General features: G+C 33.3%; 1 protein-coding gene and 1 pseudogene across 2 annotated transcripts in view; one reads left to right on the top strand and one right to left on the bottom strand.

The window, feature by feature from the left end:
* Nucleotides 1-27,600, top strand: part of CDH18 (cadherin 18) — a 376,381-nt gene that overhangs the window by 37,593 nt on the left and 311,188 nt on the right. The gene's annotated exons all lie outside the window — the stretch shown is intronic.
* Nucleotides 19,471-19,588, bottom strand: LOC120586477 (uncharacterized; annotated as a pseudogene).

Raw genomic sequence — 27,600 nt, forward strand, 5'->3', positions numbered from 1 at the left:
TCTTGATGCTGACCCATTATTTAACTTCCCTCTATGTCTTATTACTCATTTGAAATCCACTTTCCTGGTCATGTCTTCGTGCCCTTGACCTGAACACAACTGCCATCTTTAAGCTCACAGGAAACTCTAAGAGTTCAGGTTGAAAGGAAACAATTCGGTATAATGAAATGCGCATGAGTGGGAAGACAGGATATATCAGTCATAGTTTCTTAATTAGCCTGATAACATTCTTAGGCAAATATATCAATTATGCATCATTTTCCTCACTTATGAAACAGAGGAGCTGGACAGGATGGTTAAGGAAGTTCTCAAATATAATTAGGGAATAGTCCAGAGCAGAAGTTCGGATTGTGAGCTATGAGGTCAGACCACTTGTGTGTTCAATTCTGTCTCAATCAAATTATTATTGTATTACCTTTGTCAAGTTGTTTACTCCCTCTAAACCTTTTTTACACCCTCTTTTTGTTATGGGGATAATAGAGGAGAATATATTGAATCTTGCAATAGGCACTGGGAATATAAAAGTAAAAAAGAAAAGGATAACTCCTGTATTCTGAAACTTGTATTGTAGTTGCGGAAAGTAAGCAAACAAACAATACAAAAAAAATTGGAGAATTTTTTTATTGTTCTTACTGGTAAATTACAGAAAGGAAATAAACAGATGCTTTGAGAAATGTACTGGGAAAGAGGCCTCATTTTAAGGAGAATTGGAGAACCCCTCTCTGATGTGATGCTGTCAAAGGGCCTCCATGAAAACTGAAAAGGAACTAGGGAAATAATTCTCTAGAATCATAGGCCAGTAAGTGCAGACCTCGTGATGGGTTTTGATCAGTTGGAGCAAAAAAAAATAAAAAGGAAGAGGAGAGGGAGAGGGAGGGGGTGAGGGGAGGAGGAAGAGGAGAACAAAAACAAAAACAAAAAATACATGAGTGAGCCACAAATAATAAGAGCTATGTCAGCCTGATAACAAGTTTGGATTTTTTTCCAAGTGCAGATCCATGCAAAGGGTGCGATACCACACCGGGTACACATTTTTAAAATTGTGATCTGGTTGATGTGCTGTATTTTCACAATATTTAAAGCCTATATGACTTTATAGAAAATATATTTATATATTATTATTACTATAAACATTATGATTCATAAAGTAAACATCTGTAATTTATGAAATTTGATTTAAAAATTACCTTTGAAGCATTTCATTTGTACAAATATATCTATTTTCTTAGATCATAACTCAGCTTTATTTAGTTTCAGAGCTAACTTTAGCACTGCATCACTGATGAAAAAGTGACTTGCAAATTATCATTAAGTATATTGAAAGTGGAGGATTAATTTTTGATATAATTTTTTTCTAATTGTATATGTAACCATGTATACATTAATGTTGAATTAAAACATAATGCTACAGGAAAAAAAAACTGCTGAAACTTTCTTGTCCTTCAAGACCATAATATTTCAAAAAATACAGTGGAATAGAATAGATAAGAAATGTTCACTGCCCATACTGAAGATAGGTATTGTCTGCTTGTACTTACTTGAAGTTTTATGTGTGTGTTTCTGGGTACAGATATGTAAGTCTGTGTGCACGTATGTATAGTTACATATTTTTGTGTATTGGCTTGCTGTATAAAACATACTTTCAAACAAAATTAATTGAAAAATAATATTCTTGTGTGTATTTATAATCTGCCTGTATTCTCCAGGTTTTCGTTTTCCAGTTGGCAGGCAGATTAACCCTGTTCATCCATTGTGTCTCACACACACCAAGACCTTAGGTACATCGTATCTTCACCGCCCCACTCAACACCTCCATGATAATTTTGTGTTAAGAATACCAGTTTCTCTCAAATGGCAAGTTTTCAAGAGAAATAATTATACAGAATGAAAGGCTACTGCTTAACCAAATAAACGAGTGATAGGTATCTGGAATTGGCCCTTTTTTGTAACTCTGATGATATCATTATAATAGACCCTTCCTAATTTTAATTCTTCAAATTTCTACCCCTCAATCTAACCATAGGTGTTTAGAGCCTTGATATTGAGATTGTTTCAAACTTCAGGGGTGGTTTATACTAATAAACAGTCAGTCTAAAATTTATTTTAGTATTTTATTTTGTAAAGACTCATTTATTCTTTTGTAATAATATATCAGCCTGTATATATTTACTCGAAAATGGCATACATAGCTATATTGATACAGTGCTATCATTAACTTATAAAAGTATATTGGAAACTGAATCACAATAATCACAATATGTCTGTATAATTATTATAGCGATATTTATGAATGACCTATTTAAACTGGCATATTTGATAGCTTTGTATTTTATTTTTAAATCTTTTACTATAAAAGGAACTCTGTATTTCAAGCTAAATAAAGAGAACATATATATTTGTGGAGATTTCAACAGGAGAGCATATTAAAGATTGCTTTAATGCTATTTTATTTAAAATTTCAAAGACTGTCTTAAGAATTCCACAATTTTACCAAAAATGCAAACACATTATTTTAAATCCTCAAGTTTTGCTCTTTCTTTAAAAATAAAAGATATCCAAGAAGCAAATTTGTGGCATATTTATAGTATCTGCTAATTTCACTATACTGAGAGCATTAGAGTAGCTATTTGACTATAATCATTTTTGTACTGCTTTTGAACTTTTAAATATAGGACATATACTGTTTAAAGACAAAATTCAGAGAAGTTCAGGTTAAAGGCTTCCTGTATGAACATTCTCATGTTTTTTTCAACATTTTTACAAATTTTCAGTGAGAGAAAAAAACCTCGTTTATAATTTATTTGTGTAGAAATAAAAAGTGCTCTTTAATTTTCTCTTGGACAGTATAAAACAAATGCTGAAACAAAATGGGTCTGTTGCTCTTTTCATGCCTAAGGGGAAATATTTAAAATTAAGAAGGCACCATATAACTCAAAAACACACACACACACACACACACACACACATTTAAAACTATATGTGAATCAATTATCTGCCATGGAGAGCAAAAACAACTTTTGGGTTAGAGTAATAGAATTAAAATTGAAAGTGTCGTAGAATAAGTACAATATGTCATATATTAAATAATATGGATTGCCTAAACATGAGTTTCTGTCACTATGATTATGTAGTATATCCTATATGCGACCTACAGAAATTGGAAAATAATAGCGATTGCAATTACGCCATTTAATAATAACCATGCTAACAGATCAAATGAGACCGATCAAGAAGTAAACATATCATCACTAGAAACAAGCAATGAGAAGATCTAGAGATAGAGAAAGAGAAAGACAGAGATCCTGACTCTCCTTAAAATCTAGCTCCTGTTTATGAATGGCAGATACATTAAATTTTTTTTTTCCTTAGTAGAAAATGCATTCAAATATTCAGGTAACCTAGCCTATTTAAGAATTTCCATAGAAAATATAGTAAAGCATACTAAAAGTAGGCAAGCCAAAGCTTATTAATACTCTCCTTCCCCGGGTGGGGACAAGTAAATGCTATGTCGCCCTTTAGATGCAACACGCTCGTGGTTACAGGTGATGTTGCAGTGCTCTGTGAGAGCTCTTGACTTTTTTTGAAGGGCCTTTTCTTCTGAAGGTGCAAGACAAAATGTGAACAACAAAAGATTATTCCCTGGGCTAACAAATCAATTTCTATTTCCCTACTTCTGAACTAGAAGGGATGTTCGAAGATAAAGACATAATCATAGGCCAAGAAAACAAATTAAACTGTGTCTTTGAAAGCTCCTTATGCATAGGAAAATATGCTAAGTAAATTCATACTTTGGAACCCATTGTTTTCTTCTCCACATTTTATCTAGGATTATTTTAACAGAACAACCTAGGTCTTCGGATGAAATGTGATAAGAATGTTATGAACTTACACATTTTGATAGGCTAGAGCTTTCTGAATCCATCATTCTGTGCAAGTTAGAAAATATATTAATCAAATAGAAACCATGTGCCAAGCATTTGCAAAAGAAATGACGCCTACGTGAATAAAAACAATCTTATTTGCGACTACATAGGGTTGTTGAAGGAGTCACCTAAAAATCCCCTGTATCCACACATTAGTCACATTTTCTCTAATCAGAGTCTCCCCAATGCATACTTTCTATACATATAACTGGTTTTTTGGGGTTTTTTTTTGTTTGTTTGTTTTTGTTTGTTTTCAGTTATAACTTGGAAGTAAAAATGGGCTCTTAAAAAATGTTTAAACATTTCCCATTTCCTCTGGCATGATTCAGGCTTCACTGTTAGCGAGAATTCTTTAGGGAACCATTTGTTTGTAAATGGCCTTCCCACACCTGTTAGAAAGTGAAAGCTAGTGCATAAAGTATCAAAACATATAGGAAAGGTGAAACAGGAACCCACTGAATTATCTTCATCTCTAAAAGGGAGATATTTAGTTTGTGGAATCAGAAGTGCAGCACAGCGATGTACGTATAAGCTCAGACTTTCCTCATCCGCCACTGTGAAGGATCCAAAAATAGCCCAACAGGTTAAACTCTTCAGATCTTATGTCTCTGAACTCATTCATTCATTCACTCATTCATTTTATTAATTTATTTATTACATTAATTTAGAATCTATTTGTACTAGTTATTCTATCAACTAGGATGTAACAGCAGGAAAAATAGTCCCAACTCTGATGGAATTTATATCTATTGTAATTAGATGTTTAAAACTTATTACTTACTCAGAAGAGGAAGAACTCAAGAGAGGCAGGCTTGGGAAATGAGGTGAGGAATATCGAAATTTAAGATGCTATTAGATATGCAAGTGGATATGATATATTAGAAAGCGAATGTTTCCGTCAAGTTCAGGGGATTGGTCCATACTAGAGATAAAAAATTGATGAGGTAATTATATATGTTTGTTATTTAAAGCCCTGAGACTACATATGACATGTTTCCTAGATGATTAAAAAAAAAAAAAATTAAAGAGGTTCAACATCTAGCCCTCTTCAAAATTATGAGGATCAGCAGAGGTATCAGAAAAGGAGACTAAGAAGAGGTTTCAGTAAGGTAGGAGAAAATCTAGGGACTCTAACACTGTAGAAGCAAAAAGGAGAAATCCGAAGTGAGAAAGAGAGATCAACTATTGAAATGCTCCTGTTTGGTAGAGAAGTATTACGCTATTGAATTTAACAATATGGAGATCACTTTAACAATATGGTGATCTTGGCAAGGGCACTTTGAGTGGAATTTTGATAACAAAGTGCTGACTAAAATTGGTACAAAAGGAAAAAAGAAGACAGAATGGACATAGTATAGGTAATGCTTTCCCCAAATTTTGCTTTCAAGGAAATAGGGAAATGGTGCAATAACTGGAAAGGGAACTCGGAGTCAATATTGAGTGTATTCAGATATCTTAAAAAAGGAGAGAAATATTTATGGAAGAGCAAAAGGAAAAGACCAATGGAATACTTTTCTTGAGAATGTAAGAGAAATGAAATCTGATGTAAAAGTAGATTACTTGGAACTTGATGGGAGAACAGATATATTTATTGAAAATAAAAAAAGAGAGAAGGCAGGTAATATGGGAATAGATGTAACTAGATGGGGAAATGTGATGGAAGCTTACCAAATATCTCTTCTGGTTCTTATCTTTGCTGAGCAGAAGTGTGATCATCAGTGGAGAGTTAGGATGGGGAAGAAGTGATGGAGGCTTAAGACAGAAGAAAGTGTCAAAGTATCAGCTAGTAGAGAAGGATATTGAATGGAGCAGAATTGTAAAGTTTCTACAATATTAGGAGCCCTTTTCAGGGTAAAAATTGTAAATTTAATGAGAAACCGATATGGACGACTGTGATTTTGTTTTCAGTCATTTGAGTTGCATGGACAACTATGATTTTGTTTTCAGTCATTTGAGTTGCAAGAGCAGACAAAGAGTTAGATTTTGTCCCTGGAACAATTTAGTCAAATGATTTATTTAAGTATTGAAGGAGAATTAAGCAAATGATTTGAGCATATGTGCAAGGTAATTCTCTTAATAACTGCACATGGAGTAAAGAGGAATATGCAGACATGATGGATGTAAGGTACTATGAAAAGATGGTAAGATCTCTGGATTGTAGTTTCCGGGATAAAGAATTGTTAAATTAGGATAATAAAGTGAATGAGCTGTAAGGTTCATGATGGTGAAGGAGTGATGCCTGCAAATTGAAGGAGTTGAAATTATTGTTAAGACAAGTCTAATCGATGACCATTGTAGTGAGGGGTTGAGGTAGGGTACAGATCAATACCTTTGTAAAAGAGGAAGTCAAGAAAACAGAAGCCCAGAGTATCGAAAGGGCCATTTACATAGATTTATGATAGAATTGTTACAAAGAATGAGTAAGCCAGAATTTTTTTAAACGGAGAGCTAGATAATATGGGTTCTCATATAAGTAGAGATTATATGCTAAATATATCTACACATGGGTCTGAAATAGAGCTTTTCTGTGTCAATATTCATCTGACTATAAAATCCTTGATGTATTCCCAGAAGCCAAGGCTTGTTTGCTCACTGCTTTCTCATCCTTACAGATTGTCAGAGAACCAAGAGTCCCCAAAATGGGATGTACAGTGCAACCTCGTTGTTTGCAAAGTGATGTACTATAGACTTTCTTTCAGTTCCTAAATTTTAACCCATAAATTTAATTCCCAACAACTGCAGAAAAATATGTACTGTAATTGCGTGAAAGATGGACTGGGAGGAGAACAGAATAAGAAATTTGGAATTATCTTTTTTTCTTTAAAAAAAAAAAGAGATATGGAATAGGACAGAGAGTACAATGAGAAAAAAAGAAAAATACAACTAAAAAGAGAGACAGGAAGGTATAGATATGTATATAGAAAAATAAGCACTCAGAAAGTCAGTTTGAAATGTATGCAGACCAAGAAAGAAATGGATATAAGATTTAATACAAAAAAGAGAGCGATTGTAAAAGACTTAGGGACAGAGAGAAAGAGATTTTGAACAAAATTCTCTTATTTTGTGTTAAACAATAACTATTAGTCATGTGGCAGTGTCACATTCCTAGGCTTGAAAAACTTACATTATCTCTGGCACTTACCTTATAAACAAATATTAAAAAGATGACTTTTTAAACTGAACTATAGTCTAACACCACCAACAAATTTTAGAGTTTGTCTTAAATTGCTGTGTTTCTGCGAGCTTAAAGAAGCCAGTACCTGTATTGAAAGCAGAAAAATTGTCATTTGGGAGTAACTTCAATAGCCTTAATATCTATCTAGGTCTCAATTTTAATTATATTTATGGGGAATATATTCATCACAATTTTTAAAGGACATGTTAATTTCAGAGGAAAATAGAATTTTGTTTTTGGATTCACAGTTTTTTTTTCCCCCTATTAACCTGTAAAACAGAGAGAAAAAAATTAGCTGTAGATATGTGTTAGCATTTTAACTAAATTGAAGTTATTTTGACAGATGAAATCACAACTGAGATTAGATTGGAAGGACATCAAATTATTATTGAAGAATCCTGTATAAGAAGTAAAACAAATTATCTTATTAATCAAATATTTGAAAGATTACGATGTTCTTAAATGATTCTTAGATATGACAAAATTAGCAAAGCAATTTTTCTCAGTGCTGTACCTCATGTGAGTTTATTGCCAGTGTTTGCATAATACTATCTGTCTGCTTTAATATTTCAGTATTTGGACATAGTGAACTAACCCATGACTTCAGCATATATTTAAATTATATCTCTCAAAATGTGATATATGACAAAGCTTTGATCACTGTTTTTTTTCCTCAGATTTAATTTTTCCAGTCTTGGATTTATTTTTCTCCTCAGGTTTTTATTTTTCCAGTTATATTTTTTGTCTATTAAACTTCAGAAACATCTTAGGATATGGATTTTTTTATTTGTTTTAATTTTAATTTTTTTTTTTTTTATGTTGTAAACAGTGATGGTCCTGATCTTCTTTAAATATATAATGGATCTTACGTAATATAAGCAAGGCCTGTTCTATAAGCTTAGCTCTAGGGTTATGGCTGGCTTCATCCCGCTCATTCCCTTAGCATGCTAGGTGTTCTGTTATTGAACTGCTTTGAACCATTTACGCTAACTACTTTACCTTTTATTTCTGTTCTCATGCACCAGTGTCCCTTGGAGCTTTATGGAGCCTCTTAGGCGGTAACGACCTGATCAATATTTTCTCCTTGATTGATAAGATTGTAGAATACAAAATGCTAAAGTGGAAAATTTGGGAGAGCCTTTTTATCATTTTTCACTAGGGTGGGGGATTTTTTATTTTTAACGTGGGTTATTTCCTACCCCAAAATGACTCCTTCTCTTTTCATCTTCTCTTTAGTCCTGTGCTGTAAGTCTGCTTCTTTGGGGTGTATGTGTGTTTCTTCTTTCTTGTTCTACATTTAGTTTTCTAACACACCCCATGCGTGGTATTTGATAGTAATTACAATTAAGAATGCACACTTTAGCACCAGGTCCCCTAAGTTGGAATCCCAGCATTACTAATTATCAGGGGTGTGCATATGTGACCTTAGTAAGTCACTTAACCTGTCTATGTTCCATTTTTGGCATCCATATCTGGGGACGATAATTTTAGGATGTAACTGTTAAGGCTTTTTAGAGACTAAATGAACTAATCTTTGCAAAGATCTTTGAATATTGCCTGGTATACACTATAAACCTCCTCTAGGTGGATGTCACCATTCTTGTCATCTTCTCTGTTCCTCTCGTTATGCATCTGAAACTAATTTCTCCCACCTAAGTTTCTACTTCAGCCCATACTTACTGTGAATAAGAAGCCTAACCAACATTATTCCTGCCACAGAAAGCCATCTTTTTCTCATGTTCAGTAAAGTATTGGAAATATGGGAATCCTGAGATGAACATTTATGGTTATAATATGAAAATTTAATCTTATATTAATAAGTTCGAATGACTCCAAACTTAAAGAAACAGTGCCAATAAAAGGTAGGTCTTAGGCTATAAAATTTGACTCACAGTAGTCACGTGAGCACACCAAGATGTAAGGTTCTGATATATCAGGGTCTTTCTCAATTTAAATGCCCTTGTAAATCATGCAGTAGTTGATTCTCAGTTTCTGGGTTTCAGAAGCCAAGGAAAACAATGCTGAGAACGAATCAAGATGTGAGCTTATTCATTAATTCATTCATCTATTCAGTCAGTAAGTAACTAGTGCATGCCTACTTGGAGGGAGTTAGAAAATCAAATTCCTTAAAACCTAGAAGCTTATGCATACTTATGGAGACCTGACACATATATGCAACAAAATTAAAAATCGACAAGGCAAATTTCAAGTGCATGAAAATGCTCAAAAGCTACCTATAATGCCCCTGTCTACTCAAGGCTGGTGCTACCCGAATATTCATACTTGCTCCCAATACCTCATGTTGTCTGGTTCTCCTAAGATCTCCCTTTTATACTACTGTTTCATTCTTTTTATGGCTTAATTCCATTCCCCACAGAAAACATTCAAGCCAATCTTGTGAGTTAGTCTCTTTCCTGACACTTGTTCTATCAATATGTATAGCTGCACTTTTCTGTTCATATGTAGCACAGAGCATTTAGGGGCTATCAATAGCTATGCTGGTGCCAAACTAAACCTCAGTGACTAAGGAACTTGCTTCAAAGGCCTATATTTCCACTTGTCTAGTACTGAAGAATTAGTGACTCATCACTATGAGAATGTTTGTCACAAAAATGGGTCAGGGCCATTTTCTTTCAAATTGATCATAGAAAATATGAACAGATGTGCTTTTGGTAGGCTTGGAGAATCCCACTGATTATCAAAACTTAGAAAACATTTTTTTTTGTAGTATTGAATGATATTCCAAGGAATTCTAGATTACTTTCACTACATATTTAAGCATGAAACCACTTGTATAAGAGGCTAAACCTAAAAAACAATAGAAAAAATGCTGTCGGTTCTTTCATCCCAGCTTCTGGAATTCCCAGGGAGTCCTTTGCTTCAGTTGTAAAATGGGATAATAGTCCTCATGTACAAGCCGATGGTGAGGATTAAACAAGGGAACATGTGAAAAGATCTCAGCAGAGCCTGATGGTGAGCAGCCAATAAGTTTATTAACAGATCCTGAGGTACACGGTTTGCATTCAGCTGAGAGATGGTGCATTGCAATACCACCTTTAGGCTCTTAGCTTCCCAGTCCAAGTCATGTGTCTCTTCCTGGGGTTTTGCTCTCTTTTTCTATTCTTAGTCATTATTTCTCTCTTTAAAAATGTTCTATTAACTATTGTGTTTCTGGGCACACTACATTCTCTGTTGAATAGAACATTTAGAAAAATTAGTTAATTTTCCTGTGTGAAATTTACATACTGTTTGACAATTTCTAAACCAAATACAAAAGCAAATAGACTTGACCGTGCCTAGGATTCTCATCTTTTATTTTGTTTAACAAATCTTATATGGTTTCTAATAAAGCTTTTCATGCCAGACCCAGTTCTAAGTGCTTGCAAACATTAATTCATTTATATCAATAGCTTCTGGTACTGAAAAAAATAATAATTATACATTAGTGAGCTGCATATTTAGTAAAATCCTGTTTTAATAATACTCGTTTTAAATAATATTTGGGTGCAATTTAATTCGATTTAAGTATCTCTGGACTGCAGCCATGGAAAGCCCTGGGGGTCCTTGGCAGGTAATCTAGAGGAGGCTTTGTCCTCCTCACAGTGTTTGGGTATTGCTTGAGCTTCTCCATGCCAATAAATCATGCAGCATAGGGCCTGTTGTGCTGTGTTTTCAGGAGCTCTGCGTGATCAAAGAGCAAGTTGTGTAAATAAATTGATTTATCTCAAATAAACACAATAAAATAGAGTGAATTTAATAGACATGAAATCTCTTGTAGGCTTAGTGGCCAAATTCTCTGTTTAAAGGCTCAGAATAACAATAAAGCAGAATTTAGAAAGGGTATGCCCTCTCCTGGGTCAGAGATAGAGGCTTGCAATTTATTTACAAGATCAATAAATAAATGTGCACATTATATAAATTGTTCAGTATTCTAGGGATACATCGAGACTCAATTTCTCAAGCATTTCCTTCTCATCTATGTCAAATCCACAATCTCTTTTTCTAAAAATAAGGATTTTCGTAAATACATAGTGTTGACAAAATTGCATTCATTCGTTAGAAAGCAGCTAAACTCCAGTGGCATTCATCAAAATATAATTTTACTAAAATAGTCTATACCACAATAATTTTTATCCGTTTTCATATTTTGTTTTAGAATAATGTATCTTTAATAGTAAAGGAAATATTTTACATTGTTATTATTGTTAAGGAACTAACTATATTTGTACATTTAAAGAGTCAATATAGTATAATGCTTAAGAGTTTAGTATCTGGAGTTAGAGACTTCGAGTTCAAGTCCAGGCTCTACCACTGTGTAGCCTTTTGATTTTGGCAAGTCACTTAGCTTCCTTATAAAGTTAGTACAAGATTCAGCACTACCTCATAGAGTGTCGTGAAGATGAACTGAGTTACTGCATGTAAACCATTTAGCACGCTACCTGGAATGTGTTTGGGGAGAATTCTCTAAATCTCATGTTTCTGGACATCTTCCGAGCAAGAGACATTGACATCCTTATATGCACAATGGATCAGAAATAGAATAGAGATAAATAGAACCATAGATCATAGAGATCGAATCTTCCTTCACAGAAGAGGGAAGATTTGTTTCCTTACCAGTATAATAAAGATAATGTCTCCATCTGTGGAAAGATTGAGCTTATCTCTAGGAGCTAGCTTTAAAAGATCAGGTTTTTCTAAACTTAGGGTTCCTTAGCATATACACGTGTATGTGTGGCATACACATGAGCTGTTTCACATGGTCCCAATGACACTCGTGAGTCAAGGAGAATTAATGTGAACATGAAGCTTATACTGCCTGCTGTGGTATTGTGCCCTTTGTCTCTGAGTTAGAAATCCCATATTGCTTGCCACCATTTACAAACCCCTTTCAGTCATTAGCTTACAAACAAAGGAAAATTTGTCACAGTTATTGATTACATGATTAGCATTTAATAAATATTAGCTATAATAATTATTATAATTACTATTATAATAATTATTATATAATCTAAAGAAGTCATAACACAAGAAACGCTCAGTGTAAAATTTCCAGCACTATCAAGACCAGTAGCGTGTCAATTGACTAAAACAGCCCTGTAGCAATCCATTTAATGTTGATTTTTATTTTTCTTCTTTTATGAATAGTACAATGTTTAGATTAATCAAACTATGCTCTAGCTATTTGACTTATTTATTTAAATAACTCCTTGTGCAGATGTTTTCTATATTAAAAATAAGTTATATTATTTCTTAAAAAGTATTTTTTACTAGCTGTGAAATTCTGAAATCTCTAGGCATATTCTCCTAAATAAAATAAAACAAAACAACATCCCCCCCCACCCCCCGCACACACAATAGTAAATAATATTCGAAAATTGAATCACTGATTTTTATTTTGGTAGCAAAAGGAAACTTCATGCTATACCAAATCTTTTGTTGGCTCTTTACATAGATGATAAATAAAAACAGTAAAATCACACTTAAGAGTTGATTCTCTTGCATATAATTCATGAAGAGTAAACAACAATGACTCTTATTTGCCATAAAAGTTGATAACTGGGGCTTATGAATAAAAATGTTAGGCTTATATCAACTTCAGTCTCTGAATATCCTTTTGCTTTTTTTTCTTTTACAAAATTGAGAAAAATCTTGATTACCAAAGATTAATAATTACGTGTAATCAGTGTTTTAAGACTACACATGGCAAACTCAGGATACTCTTCTATTAAACGGGGTGATTGAAGCAGCTTTATTCTGATGTCAGCACAAAAGTCAGTTAACTGTAATTAACTTACAGTGAACTAATGGTTGCCCATGTGCTAAAACATACTCAACATTTATTTTTATTAAAGTTTTAAAAACTAATTTAAAAATTATTACTGTAAGGTACAAATATCGTACAAATGAAATTAGGAGCAAAGATTTATTGTATCTCTAAAGCTTCTCTAAGTTCAGCAGACTATATTTCAAAAGCCTCTGTGCCAAATATAGAGTATATGGGCAGTTTTCAAGTTGTGTTCCCTTGAGGAGTTGTTGGTCATGCATGCATTTAGATTCTTCCTGGCCTCCCATTATCTTCAGCCTCCTCTTCTCTGTGCTCTTGTGCCCACCCAGCTGTCTTCATCTAATTATATCTTTGCTTCCTATACTTAGCTGAATTTCAACCCAGTATTAAATGACTCCAAATATCCTATCAACATTTAAAGTGCTAAAGTGCTAATTTTTAAAATGTGAAAAAGAGGAAAAGAAAGATTGGAAATAATCCAATGAGATATTTCTAAAATAGAAGTGAACCTGAGTAGGGAGAGAGGAGAGACTATATGCTGGAATCTTAGTTTAGGGAAAAGAATCCAATGTCAAAAGAGCATACCTCTGGAAGCTTACCTCTCCTATAATTTTTCCTCTCATCAACTAAAGAAATATGTATATCTATTATTGTTAATAAGTACTCATTATTAATTAATGATTGAAAAGTCATTATATTTATAACTTTTCTCAGTGTTGGAGAGTTATACTGCATAGCAGAAAATATAAACCATCTATGGCTTGCCCCCAGGGAAATAATTCTTATAGTTTCACTATAAAACACACTTTTCCTGACTGTTCAGCACGTAACACAACTCAGAACTATTGTGTCTCACCGCGGGATGGTATTGCACTTGATCTGCAGCCATTTTTCCACAAGAGGAGAACAACAGCTTTAGGCAGTTGTCAGAATTTCTGCAGTCTAAATATGACTCAGAAGCTATTCTTTTGAGAGGAGTGTATTATGATCTAAAAGGAAATCCTTCAAATACGGTTTTAGATTGTTAAAGGTTTTTGAGCCTGATATTTAGGGCTTTACAAATAACTGCTTTGTCAGTTTGTATACTATCCAGTTCAGTTCTTTGGCCTGAATTAGAGATGTGGGGATAAGAAGTATAGAGAGCTGAGCCTATCCAGCTTTATCATAACTACTCTTTGAGGATGTATTCTTATATTTTTATTAGAGTCCAAAGTCTAGAATCATAGGCTCTGCATATTTCCGCTGTATGTGTGAAGTTGGAGGTGTAGTAACAAAGGGAAAATAAAGTCAACCCTTACACGGTGACCAAGATATTTAAGGGAAATAATATATTTCTGATGTCTATTAATGTGTAACAACACAACCCATACTAACTGGTGTAAAGCAACAACCTTTGTTTTTATGCTCAGTTTCCATGGATCAGAAAATCAAACAGTGCACAGAAATTATGACTTGCCTCTGCTGTGCATATTTCTGGGGGCTCATAAGTGAAGACAAAAGATTTGGGGTTACCCAACTAATCAACTGCTGAAAGCATCTGAAAGCTTCTTCACTCACACATCTGGGGTTGAGGTTGAGACAACGTGAAGGTTTGTTAATAGGAGTGCCAATACATGGCCTCTTCATGTGACCTGGGCTTCCTTAGACTATGACTATCCAAGGATTTACATGGTGGTTCAGGGCTCAAAAAGCAGAGAGGAAGTTGCAGAACTTTCTAAAACCTAGCCTTGCAAACCACAGAGTGTCACATCTGCTGTACACTATTGCTCAAAGCAACCACAAGTCTGCCTGGATCCAAGTGACAGTATGAAGATGCCACTTTTATATTAAAGAACTGTTACATAGTTTGTATTAAAATTGCCATCAGATCTAAATTTTTAAAAGTGGGAAGGGATATCTTACCAATGAGTTTAAAATATTACAATCTATAATTAATTTGGAGGTGAATCAATTTTTCCCTCTTTCTCCAAAATAACTCACAACGTGGGAGAATCGGGGACATTTTTAACTCTTCCAGGAAGGTGTATAATGCTCTTTTGGTCCAATTTTTGTATTTCCTAATAATTATTTATCTGTTCTTCAGGAGAATAATAGAAAAATAAATGCTTCAAGGCTAGTGAAATTAGACGCAGAGAATTTAAACAAATTGTCAAGGATGAAAGAACAATCCCCAGGTAGAAAAGTAAGATTAAAAGTAAATTCGCTAAAGTATATAGCATCTCAGTGACTTTAAATTTTTCTATCACAAGTCGACCAGGATCTTGTTAAGAACAGACAGAGGGAAGAGGTTCGGGTTGATTTTTATGTCAAAAACAGGTATGAGAGGATCAAAGATATATAGGCTGCATTATGTCATTTTATGCTTATATGACAGGATGATCTCTTGTAATATCCACAAAATTCTTTAACTGAAGAAAGTTTGATGCTTCTATATTTAGCATTTGTGAACATTTCAATTATTTTTTTTTAAAAGCCCCATTTTGTAGTAATTTCAAGCTCATTTAACCATGTGACAACCTGCCAGAGAGTGGCATTAATACTGCTTGAGTTGACCGATCTAAAGCAGACTACATATGAAACATGAATAGAAAAAATGGTTTTTTTGCACTCCACTATTAAACTATTTCCACTGGAAGTGCATTCTAATAGAAGGATGGGATTAATTACTCTGAATGAAAAATATGCTCTCTTCTTGCAAACCAAGATTACTAGTTGTGACAGTTCACCAAGAGAAAAATAATTCATCTGTGAAACTGTTGATTCAGCAATACTCTCCATCTTTTAACTTTTCTACCTTACTGTCGTAAAAATGATGTGATGTTGGCGTTGTCTTTCTCCTTGACAAAAAACAGATAATCGTGATAGACATTTACTCTAGCCAATGGTTTTCAAACATTTTGATTTCAGAACCTTATTTTTTTTTTTAATCAGTTTCAAGTACACAGTACATTGATTAGACATTTATATGGTTTATGAAACAATCTCCCTGATTATTCTATCTTCTCTTTGGTTCTATACATGGTCATTACCTGACTGCTGACTGCATTCCCTATGCCGCGCTCCCCATCCCCATGACCATCTAAAACTACTAACTTGTATTTCTTTAACCCTTCACCCTTTTCTGCCAGCCCCTCCCAAACCCCTCCCCTCTGGCCATCACCCAATTTTCCTCTATATTTGTGGGTCTGTTTTCAATATTTTTCTTTTTGTTCTTTAGATTCCACATGTCAGTGAAATCATATGGTATTTATCTTTTCTGTCTGACTTATTTCTGTGAGCATAATCACCTCTAGGTCCATACATGTCCTTGCAAATGATAAGATTTCATTTTTCTTAATGGCTGAGTAGCCATATTACTCAGAACTATTTTATATTTTAAAAGTGATTGAAGACTTTAAAGAGCCATATTTTTAATAGAGGCTTTCTATATTGATAGTTATTCTATTCAAAATTAAAACTGAGTAAGTTTTTGTGAATTTCTCTCTTCATACTTTATTACCAATACTTTTTAAAAATTATTTTTACCAATTTAGTAAGCGAAAAATATGCAGTTTTAATTTCAAATTTTTCTAATTATAACTGAGGTCGCATGACTCTTCAGAAGATTTTACTTTTTCGTGGTAAAATCTATATATTGCAAAATTTTATATTGAGTTTTAATTTTTTTCACAAATTTATGTTTTAAGATAATTAACGGTTTGTTCATGAGGTGAATGCAAATGTTTCTCTAGTGGTTTTTTTTTTTTTGGACATTGACTCTATCTTATTGTTTTTTATGGGTATTATTTATTTATTTATATACTTGGATTTATCAGTATTCTCATTTGTTTTTTCTAGTTTATAATTATAGTATTCTTTCTCACTTCATGTCACAAAAGTTTCTATTTGCTTTACAAGTGCATTTTTGTTTATATCTAAATTTTTGGCCTCTCTAGAATTTATTTTTGAATCATGTTTGAGGTAGCAATCTAATTTTTTTTTTTTGTAAATGACTAACCAATTGTTATAACACCATTTTGAAAATTTTTTTTTCCGTTTCTTTGAAATAATATTTTTATCTTGCACTAAATCCCCTTTTGGTGTTGCATGTGTGTGTGTATGTGTGTGTTTAATTTGTTCTCTGACCCTTAATTTCAGAGTTGAAAGAGAAAAGTTATATATCTTGTCTAATCTGTATTATTAATAATAAGCAATCTGTGTAAATATACTCTGCACAGATGGTCATTTTAGAGGAAGCAGTGGTAGTGACAGCAATGATGTTAACTGGGCAGCTGGAACCAAAACTGTATCTTTTCATATCCACTCTACAAGCCATACTTGTTCATTACATAGTACTCAGTGAATTTTATCTCTTTCATTATCGCTTATTTAAAATAGCTTAAATTAAATAATGAGTTTGCTTATCATTTTTGATACCTTAATTATCTAATAAAAATCAAAAGCAAAATATTATCTATAGTATATCTATATTATATCATGCTCATTATCTATAGTATATCATGACTTGTAACTTTCATGTTTTAAAAATAGCAAAATTTTAACCAGTTTTACTATGGTACTGTAAATATTATGTTACAGAAAATAATATGTTCTAATGTGTGTCTCCAATTGTTTAAAATGGGTTTTGAGAGAGAAACTAGAACCATGAAGTAATCTACTTATGCAGAATTTACCACTTATTAGTCTTCATTGTTCCTGCTTATAGTACAGAAATGACCATTCTCCGAACGTAAGGGAAAAGAGAAGAGAATGAACATAGAGATACTTTGATATGCTTGATTTTTATAGGCCTATTTCTTTTTTCTTTTTTTTTTTTTTTTGGTTCCCTTAATTGTTTCCATTTATGTATAGGAAACACAACCCAGAAAACCTGTTCATACTTTGTAATCATCTTATCTCTTCATTCATATCACCATTATTTTTTGCTTATATTAGATCAGAACTTCAATCATATATTCAAAGTAGAAATAAGTATCCTTTTTTTCATCAAATCATTTGACATATGTAAAAATTTAAATAGGATAACTGGTCCACCCCCATAAGTAAAACCTTAATTTTAACTTTGTTTACATGGTAGTTTTGAGATCTCTTTTTACTATTTCAAGGAATGCTCTAATTTTGATAAAGTAGTTGTAAAAATATATACATAAAATACCTTTTACCTCATTTATTTAATCATAAGATTTGTTGATTTATTTATTAAATTTTTTATAGTTGAGTTTTGTTAGAGGACATAGATTCGTGCAGCTATTCATGCACTACTGAACAAACAAAAGCGATCTTTGCTTTATTCTGCATCTGTAAGTCTTTATATATTATGGCCAGACCTAAGCATATGTCATGATGGATTATGTTTGCTAACTCACGAAAGAATTATTGTGGCATATTGTATGTTGCTCAACATTTTCCCAAGATTTTCTATGAGTCTTAAAACCTTATTTCTTATATATGAAAAATCTGATGACAGAGTGCAATAAAATCAAATTCATAAATGCTAAATAATTTTTTAAAGGTAAATGTCAGTTCACATTCTCTTGGACGTATCAATTTTCTACAGTCAAATCGTCATATTGGAAATTATTCATTTTCTGAAATCGTCCCATTTAAAATCAGAGATACAGGCTGACACTGACATATTTTGACAGAGTACATTCGTGTCCTAGAACATGTACTTGTTTTCATTAGTACATAAAATTCTCCCTATTTGAAAGATGATTCTAGAACATCGAGGCACATATTATTTTAGAGAATTATAATATTGCTCACTTTCCAATAGGACTATGAGCTACTAAAGACAGGATTTTCATTACTAGTCCCTTTTTCCCACAACCTCCTTCTCTCTTTCGCTACATAAGGCTTAATGCCTATCAGTACTTAGCCATCACAGAGGCTTCATTCAAATTTGTTCAGTTGCATCAAAGAGCTAAGTGATAAAAATGGATTTTTGAGCACATTATGTAATGCATTATAGTTCAGCATGTATTTTTAGAATATCAACCTATACACTCTTCTAGGTATTGAGGAAATAAATAATGTAGTACTCTCTCCATTCAAAAAGCTTACAGTTGTAAGTTTTGCCTTAATATGATGTGTATTAGTGTGCGCCTGCATCCGTTAGTTCTTGTTGACTCATGAGAGGGAGGTAAACTGAATGAGTATCACTTGCTGCCTTTAATATAGGATAAGACATTGCACCTCTGAGACTTCTTCCAAGTCTCAGAACCATAAATCGGAGACATGAAAATGTAAAACCAAGCTTTTAAAATCTTAACCTAAAGTCTTTTCTATTATTCTAGACTGGCTCATAGTTAGGAAGCTGAGCCCTTCAGTTGCTTAGAGTAGTTTAAATCTTCAGGGTCATGATTCTAAAAGAACATATAAATGTGATTTTTAAATCCTCACTGTCTAAATAAATTGGAAAATACAGAACGAAAAACATCTCAGAATATATTTGACACAAAAGATTCCTCAGTTTTTAAAGCACATAAAATAGTGGATTCTTTTTTTTTTTGACAAGGCAACCCTTGGTTGACCTCACAGATTGCAAGGACCTTGTCAGCTTACAGTCTCTTATTTTTTATTTGTTATGCCTACAGCACCCAGTCTTCCTAGGTGATCTCCCATCCAAGTGCTACTAGGCCCAACTCTGCTTAGCTTCTGAAATCAGACGGGATCGGGCTTGTTAAGGGTGGCATGGCTATAGAATAAAAATAGTGGATTTTAATTACTATTATGTCAAGAGATTTTTATTTTCTGATCCACAGTTAACTCTTTAAAAAGACAGTAATAATAATGTCACCATGATTCAGGTGCATCAAACTGAAAAAAAAACATAATTTTGAAACTATAAAATTAACTTAAAATGTAGACATGATTATGTTGATATCTATGTCATGTAGCTGATATATTTTCTCAAAATAGTTTGGGAACATTTTTAGGGAATGAGGATTGCACTGATTATTAATATATACTGTTTTAATAGAATATTTATTAAAACTGCTTATAGTGACAGTACCATCTTGATTAATGTGTGCATGTTGCACAGTTCTTTATTTGGCCTTGTCTGTCAGAAAGGGAATTCTTAGCAACAAATTCTGTTAAAACCATATGTGTACAATACCCAAGTTCACCAAAGTTACTAGGTTTATCTTATATGTTGAATAACAAGATCAAAAAATTAAATACCCTTCACAGACTTGAATGGCTACAGAAACTTAGCAAAAATAAAATTTTATGAGAATAAATGTGCAATCTTAATTTTAAAAGGAGCAAAGCAAACTATTGTGTTTCTTAGTTTCTGACACTATATCATAGATGGAGTATATCAGTGATCTAGGACAACTACCCGGCACTCACAGATCCCGGATCTTATATTCTAGCAGAGAGGCACGAAAAAATAAACAATAAGTATATCATATAGTATTTTGAAGATGCTAGATATGTGCATGGGGAAAATGTAGGGAAGAGTAAGATAGATGGGGAGTACGGTGACTGCGGAGCTACAGGTTGTAGTATTAAGTACCAGTGTCAAGATGTATCTCACTGAGGAGTTAGGGCTTGAGCAAGAACTTAGACAAAAAGGGATGGCCCATGTAGATATCTGAAAGAAAAGCTTTCCAGCAGAGGAATAGCTAGAGCGGAGCCTTCAGACATTACCTGGTAAATCCCAACATGTGCATGGAGGCTTATATTGTGGGAATGGAGCCTATGAGGGGCGCTGTAGTAAAACGAGAGATTTTAGCATACTTCTACAAAGTCGAAATGCTTCTTTCCTTATGTGACTCTATAACATAGATCATATAAGTGATTTTTATTGGTTCTTTCAAGTAGCAAAACACAACTAAGATTGTAGTAGAGAAAAACTAATTTCAACAATGTCACCATGAAAATAAAGTGACCATCTTACTTCCACTCTAATATTACTCATGTTTGCCCAAAATGTGATTGTTTGTGTATATGAGTAATTTCTTTCCACAGGTGTTGACTCCAGCAACTATGAAATATTGAGTTGGTATTTTTTCTTTCTTGTGGCAAATAATGATTTCAGAACCCTAAAGAATCCAGTATTGCTAGGTGCTCGAATAACTACGGCATTTAAATTGCTTTTATTATTTCTGACATCCTCCACACTCTTTCTGGCTATTCATTCAGATTTTTAACCACTTTTGCTGACAATAATCACACAAAGGGAGCAAAAATATTTAGTAGTGTGTGCGCGTATATATACTTAGGTAGATGGATGTATCCAAATATGGAAATAAGCAAATATTTGATTGCTCAGTCCATCAATGTTTGCTAATTATATTTTCTTACAGGGAGCATGAGGATCACATGACTGGGCAGAGTATATAACTTTATACAACTGATTTTGGGAGCCCAGGCATTTTACATTACAACAAAATCGATAATGGGATGATTTTTTTTTTTTTTTTTTTAAAAAGATACTGAAAAAGTTATGGTAATTTGTCCCTGCAGGACACTATGTCAGGTTTTTATGTTTCTAATATAACAAATGTGTCATAGCATCTTTTTTTTTTTTTTTAAGACAGGTTTAATCTAGTTATGTGTGAACACCTCTGAAGAATCAGTTTCTAGTCTTAGTGGTGCACACTCCTAACATCCTCATATCGTCTTGCACTGTTGATACATGCCCACTTCCAATTTTAGACCAAGGTTTAAACCGTAACGACAATAAAAAAGTTCTGTTTGTTTTATGACCAAATGTCTAGGCAAAGTCAAATTCATTGAAAATCCAGAACCAAGAGCTCATTAACATTTTCAATATAAGTCTCTAATTCTTTCCTATTACAAGTTTAATAGCTTTCTCTCCTTCCCTCTCTCTTTTTTTAAAAAATTTTCTTCTCAAAAACATAAGGGTAGCTATCGTTTTAATGGACACTTTTGCATTTTTTCTCTTTCTAGAATCAGGAATTTCATAAGAAAAGGAGTGACAAGCATTACATGTTCTTTAATTCATCTCACTTAAATTATTTATAATTTTAGGTATTCTTGAAATAGTGACTAATAGAAGAGCCTGACACTTTTCTAGTAAAAAATAGAAAAGTATCTTGTGCACACACTCAATACATCAATTTCTGCTTTCAAAAAAATCAGTACCTCTTTTCTGTCATTTGTCTTGATTTTTTCTTTCCACAGTAATGGGCAAAGGGATTGATTTTCTTTAAAATACTTATATTTTTCTTGCCACTTACCTGACCAAATGCTTCAAAGGTTCCTCACTATCTCTAAGAAATGTGTAAAACCCTTGGCTGGCTTTCAAGCTTCTTGAGAATCATCTGGATTCAGCTACTTCCTCAGACTCGGGTCCATCCTTCCCTTTCAGATCCCCTCACGGCCTTGCTCTTCTAACTATCTGAAATGTCCCCTCTCCTTTTGTTGTGTCTCATGACACTGAGCACTAGTCTTCCCTCATACCTACAGCATTTCACATGCTGCCATTCATCATCCAGGCTAAGCCAGAACCAGTCTCTGTCTTTAGGCAGGTTTTCATCATTCTTTCATGAATACATTATCTTTCTCATAGCATGTGTCGCTTACGCATTCATAACACAGAATAGGTTATTAGAAAAATAATTCAGCTCTTCTTCTTTCATCACTCGCAAGTGAAATAACCTTTTGGGGATGAAGGGAAACATTGGCATAGAGAAACTATGCAATAATCTCTAAAATTAGCTTCAGTGAGAAAATTGTTTGATTTTATTCTCTAAACTTGACAATATTCCCAACCAACTCATCTAGTATCTGGCCTCGTTACTGCATAATGATGGCTGCTCTGGCGCTTTTACAAAGCTTTCGAATGTTGTAGGTTGTTAATAAACAAACCTCGATCTCTTTTTTCTTACTTTATGCTCTCTTCCTGAGCATCCTCACTCATGCCTTTAATCATTATCTAGGATTGATGACTCCCAAAGAGCATCTGTAAGGGATACCTTCTCTCCTTTCCAGAGCTGCTAGCTGCTTAGCTGACACCACATCTGAATGTGTGGTTACCACCCCACTCCCACCAACCTCAGTACTGGCTGTTCCATGAATCCTTTTCTCTATGGTATCTATTGCTCAAGCAAATTATCTAAAAATAATCCCTGGCAACTCACTCCTTAATCCTATACCCAGTTTATTTCTTCTATGGCATTTTTTAAATCAGCTCAGATCAGTATAACTAAATACTAGGTGGTTTACAGAACAGACATTTATTTCTCACATTCTGGAGACCAATAAGTCCACGGTCCAGGTGCTAGCAAATCCAGTTCTGGTGAGAGTCCTCCTCCTGTCTCCATTGTGCCCTCACAAGGCAGAGGGAACAAGTGAGCTCTAGTATTTCTTCCTCTTACTCAGACACTAATGTCATCGCGGGGCCCCCTTCCACATGACCTCATCTAAACCTCATTTCCTCCCAAAGGTCTCAATTCAAAATGCTATCATATTAGGGGTTAGTGCTTCGAATTATGAATTTGAGGGGCATGCAAACATTCAGTCCATAAGAAATCTTATTTCCTAATGATCTTCACTATCTGTCCCTTCTTTCTATCATCACCATCAGCACCTCCTTTCCTATCACCATCATATTTTATCTAGATTCAAAATCTCTTCCCCATCCCTCGCTACACCAAGAGAACAGAGAGGTTTTTAATCAGAATGTGAATCTAATTGTGACCCTGAGCTACCACGAACTTTTCCATGGCTTGCCAAAGTTTGTGGATAAGAACATAATCTAAAAGATAGCCTGGAGCTGGCAGCAATTTAGATCTCTAGCTTCTATTCTCAGCTGACCAACCCCTTAGCCCGTGCTTTTTTGGAGGCAGCCACAATAGCTTTTTGTTTGTTTCTTTGAAGGTGCTCTACTCTCTGCCTAGAATTTTCTCCCTGCTTCCAATCTGTGTACTTAATAGGTACCAAATTAAATACATCAGCTCAGATGTCACTTCTGCTTCTGGATGGGTGCTTTCCCCAGGCCAGAAGGAAATCCTCCTTTATATGTTTTTACTATACTTTTCTTTCCCACAATTTAGAATATTTTTAGATGATAATTGTTTACATAGTTATTAGGTTGACAGCTGTCTTCACCCCATTACCTAGACTTTAAGATCCAAAAGACTAGTCTTCTTCTAGTTGGTGTACCTTTCACCTCCAATTCCTAGGACACATAGTGTGCCTTACATCAGTGCTTTTGAATAGATAATTATAGCATATAGTGCCTTCAGACATTCTTGTATTTTTATTTGACTTTTGTAGTACAGTACAATATTAGAATACTTATCGTCTCTCATTTTTTTCCCATCATGCCTATAAAGTTTGTTAATTATTAATATAAGTAAAGGAGTATTGATTGATTGCCTAGAATAATCTTTGACCATATCCATTTGTGAATTCATAACGAGTGAACTTACATGCAAGAGTGCAATGGTGATAGTCCAATTCTGAAGCTAAGAAAAGCAAATATATCCCTACGACATCAATTCATAACACGGAGCTTAATGGAACAGAGGCCACTGCTCTGTGCCCTTAAGGAAAATGTGCTTGTTTGCACTCTAGGGTAATAGAAACCTACATAGAGTTGTTTTTATTTAGGTGGCCGAGACACTGTAAAAGAATGATTGTGGTGTCGCTGACTAATTTGGGTTCCAGTTCACTAAGATATATTTCATAGTATATTGTATTTCCTCAGCAAATATAAATAATACCAATTTGCAAGCAGCGCTTTTTACATTTGCCCCTTATTACATCCCATTTCGACCACAGTTCTTGAGCAACATTGGGACTGATTTATTTCCTGAGGCGAAAATAAACTATCCGCATTTTGGAGGTTAACTGATACATTAGCAGAAGAGAAAATCTGTTTAGTGGACCCCTAAAAGGTTGTGAGCCAGAGTGAAAATGTACCGCAGACCCAAACAAAGTCAGCCTGTGTTTGTTCATGTTTAAAAGAGAAGACAGAAGTAGCATATGATTCAACTCACATATTTTGAGTTTTAAAATGTAGCCATTAAGAAAAACAAAAGAAGACACCAGGTATCCTCAAAACATACTTATTTTATTTGAATTACTGAATCCATTATATATTTACTGTCATGTAATATTGGAAAATGAGCATATGTATCTGCTAGGAGCTATATAGACTACTGATAAATGAAGATGATGTTTCTTTCCTATTAAAATGATCATTTAAGTGAAGGTAAATTCAAAACATGCACCAAAAACGTTTTTTTTTTTCAATTAGTATCATTTCTTGCAAATCTAAAGTAAATGATAATGCAAGATAAGAATAATTACTACTGTCGGATAGCAACATGTGTACTCCCCACCAGCAGCCATTCACCTACTGGGTATCTTTGGCATCAGATTTCTAATAATAATCATAAAAAAAATGATAACATCCATTAAAAAGTTGCAATTAAACAGAAATGTAGGAAACCACTTTACTTGCATTGTTTTATTTACTCTCACAATTATATAGAGGTTTTGGTATTTCGGTGGCTGAGACACTTTTTTAAAAAGATTGTGGAGTTGCTGACTAATTTAGGTTCTCGTGCACTAAGACAGATGTCATCATATGTTGTATTTTCTCCATAAATGTAGAAAACACCAACATCTCTTCTCTGTACTATTACAATTTTCATTTTGTAGTTAATAAAGTGATGTTTCTGAGAGAAAGAGATGTGACCAAAATAACGACAAGTAGCTAATACATTGCTGAGTCAGGCTATGGAACTAAGTCTGACCACCTGACCATAAGAGACACTGCCTTTGCCCACTGGGCTGAACTGCTTCTCAACATAAACGTTCAACCTAATAATCAGACTTTCTTTTTTTTGTCCAAAATATTTTGGCATATTTTTTATTACAGTTGGATTTAGGGAAACTGGCTCTCTAGCAAGCAGATTTCAATATTAGATTTTCTGTTAGCATTCAGACTTGTTAAAATATAATTAAATTTACAACTGCAAATGATTGTTCTTATACAACTGCTTTCTTAGAAGAAGTGGGAATCACAGCTTAGATGAAAACTGGTCACAAAACTCACCACTGGTAACCCATGTCTGTGTCATGCATGGATAGCACACTCAATTAGAAAATGTTGTAAACAATCTGGAAAGATGAGGATACGATTTAGAACTTTTTTTTTTTTAAGCATTGGAATATCCTCCAACTGCCAGAATGCAAAGTTTCTAAAATTACATGAATTCTTTTTAGAAAAAATAAAAATTTACTGTAGCAAATATTAATGATTTTATAACTATTTGAGATTCAGGTTTAACTAAATTTTTTCTTGATATATAATTAATATATATATATATATATATCAGATATTTTTTTTCTTCTGACTTCTCATTGTGCATATATAATTTTAGTTTAAGTTTATGTAAGATGTCCACACTATAAAAACATTTTTAATTAACTGAGGTTAATGTTTTCAAATGTATGTCTAAATAAGAAATATTGTCACTGTCAATATTAGAACTCACTAAAACAATCTTGCTTTGAAATATGAGTACTCAAATTTCCCTTTACATTGAACATTTAGTCATATTAATTCCGTTGGCTTTTTTCCCCATCAAAAAAAGTTAAATGAGTGATCAGGTCAATTTTCTTTCTGACTATTTTCATAATTATAATAAATAAGCCTTCTGAGACAAGATTTTTATTTTCTTACCAAGAAGAGCAGAAAGCAAAGACTAGCCTTTCATTGTTGCTAGGATACATCATTGAGAAATAATAAAGGAAAATTATATATTAGTCAGACATTTTTGATTAACTCTTCCTTATCTACATTCAAAGACTTAAAAGCATACACATTAGGTTACTAATGATAAGATATCATTTCATTTTGAGTCAAAAATTTTAAATATTCCTCATAAATATTGAATGAGTGGTTGAAAATATGATATTTTAACATTAAAGGAAGTAATATAATCTTTAAATGTAGTAATTCACTATTTAAATTAACCAAAGCAAAGTACAATGCTGTAATTTTATACCAATTCATTTTGTAAATATGTTTTTTCTAAATTTTTTAGATCAGTTAGTTTTGGTTAAGAAACAAAGAAAATAATCAGAAATTGTAGGAGAGAAAAAATTCAGTAAAAATATATTTATCATTGCAATTTTTTTAGATTTATAAAATCATTTAAATTTGTATAATACTATATTTCTAACCAAATACAAAGTATATTGCTTTTCAATGAGTTCCGTGGGCAGTATTTCTCAAACATACATAACCATAGGGTTTTTTTTTTTTAATGGAGATATCTTGTCTGGCTGTACTGGTGTTTGTAAGAGCCTATTGAGGAAAAGGTTAAAACAAAAACAAACATAAAATAAGAATATTTCTTTTGAAATAATGGAATATTGAGTAATCATCTTGTTCTCTAAATTTCAGGCATGTTATGGTAGGCAAACCACTGTTAGTTTATCATTAATCACTACACATTAGAAATCCCCTTTCATATTGATTTTTATTTATCTGTAGAGTGATCACTATGTTTTATTTATGAACTTCTGACAGCTGGAGTATATGATAGATTAGAGAGAGAGACACATACAGACAGACAGACAGGCAGACTTGGGCAGATGATTATTTTATTTTGATGGTTCTTGGTTTAATGCATTTGTTATTACCTTGGTCTAATCATAGGTATATTCATATTCTCAAACAATCAGTCTTTAATACTTTATCTTAGAATAATGCAATGTTAACC

The sequence above is a fragment of the Pteropus medius genome, unplaced genomic scaffold (assembly GCF_902729225.1).
Source record: "Pteropus medius unplaced genomic scaffold, Ma_sr-lr_union100, whole genome shotgun sequence".
Classification (NCBI taxonomy): Eukaryota; Metazoa; Chordata; class Mammalia; order Chiroptera; family Pteropodidae; genus Pteropus; species Pteropus medius.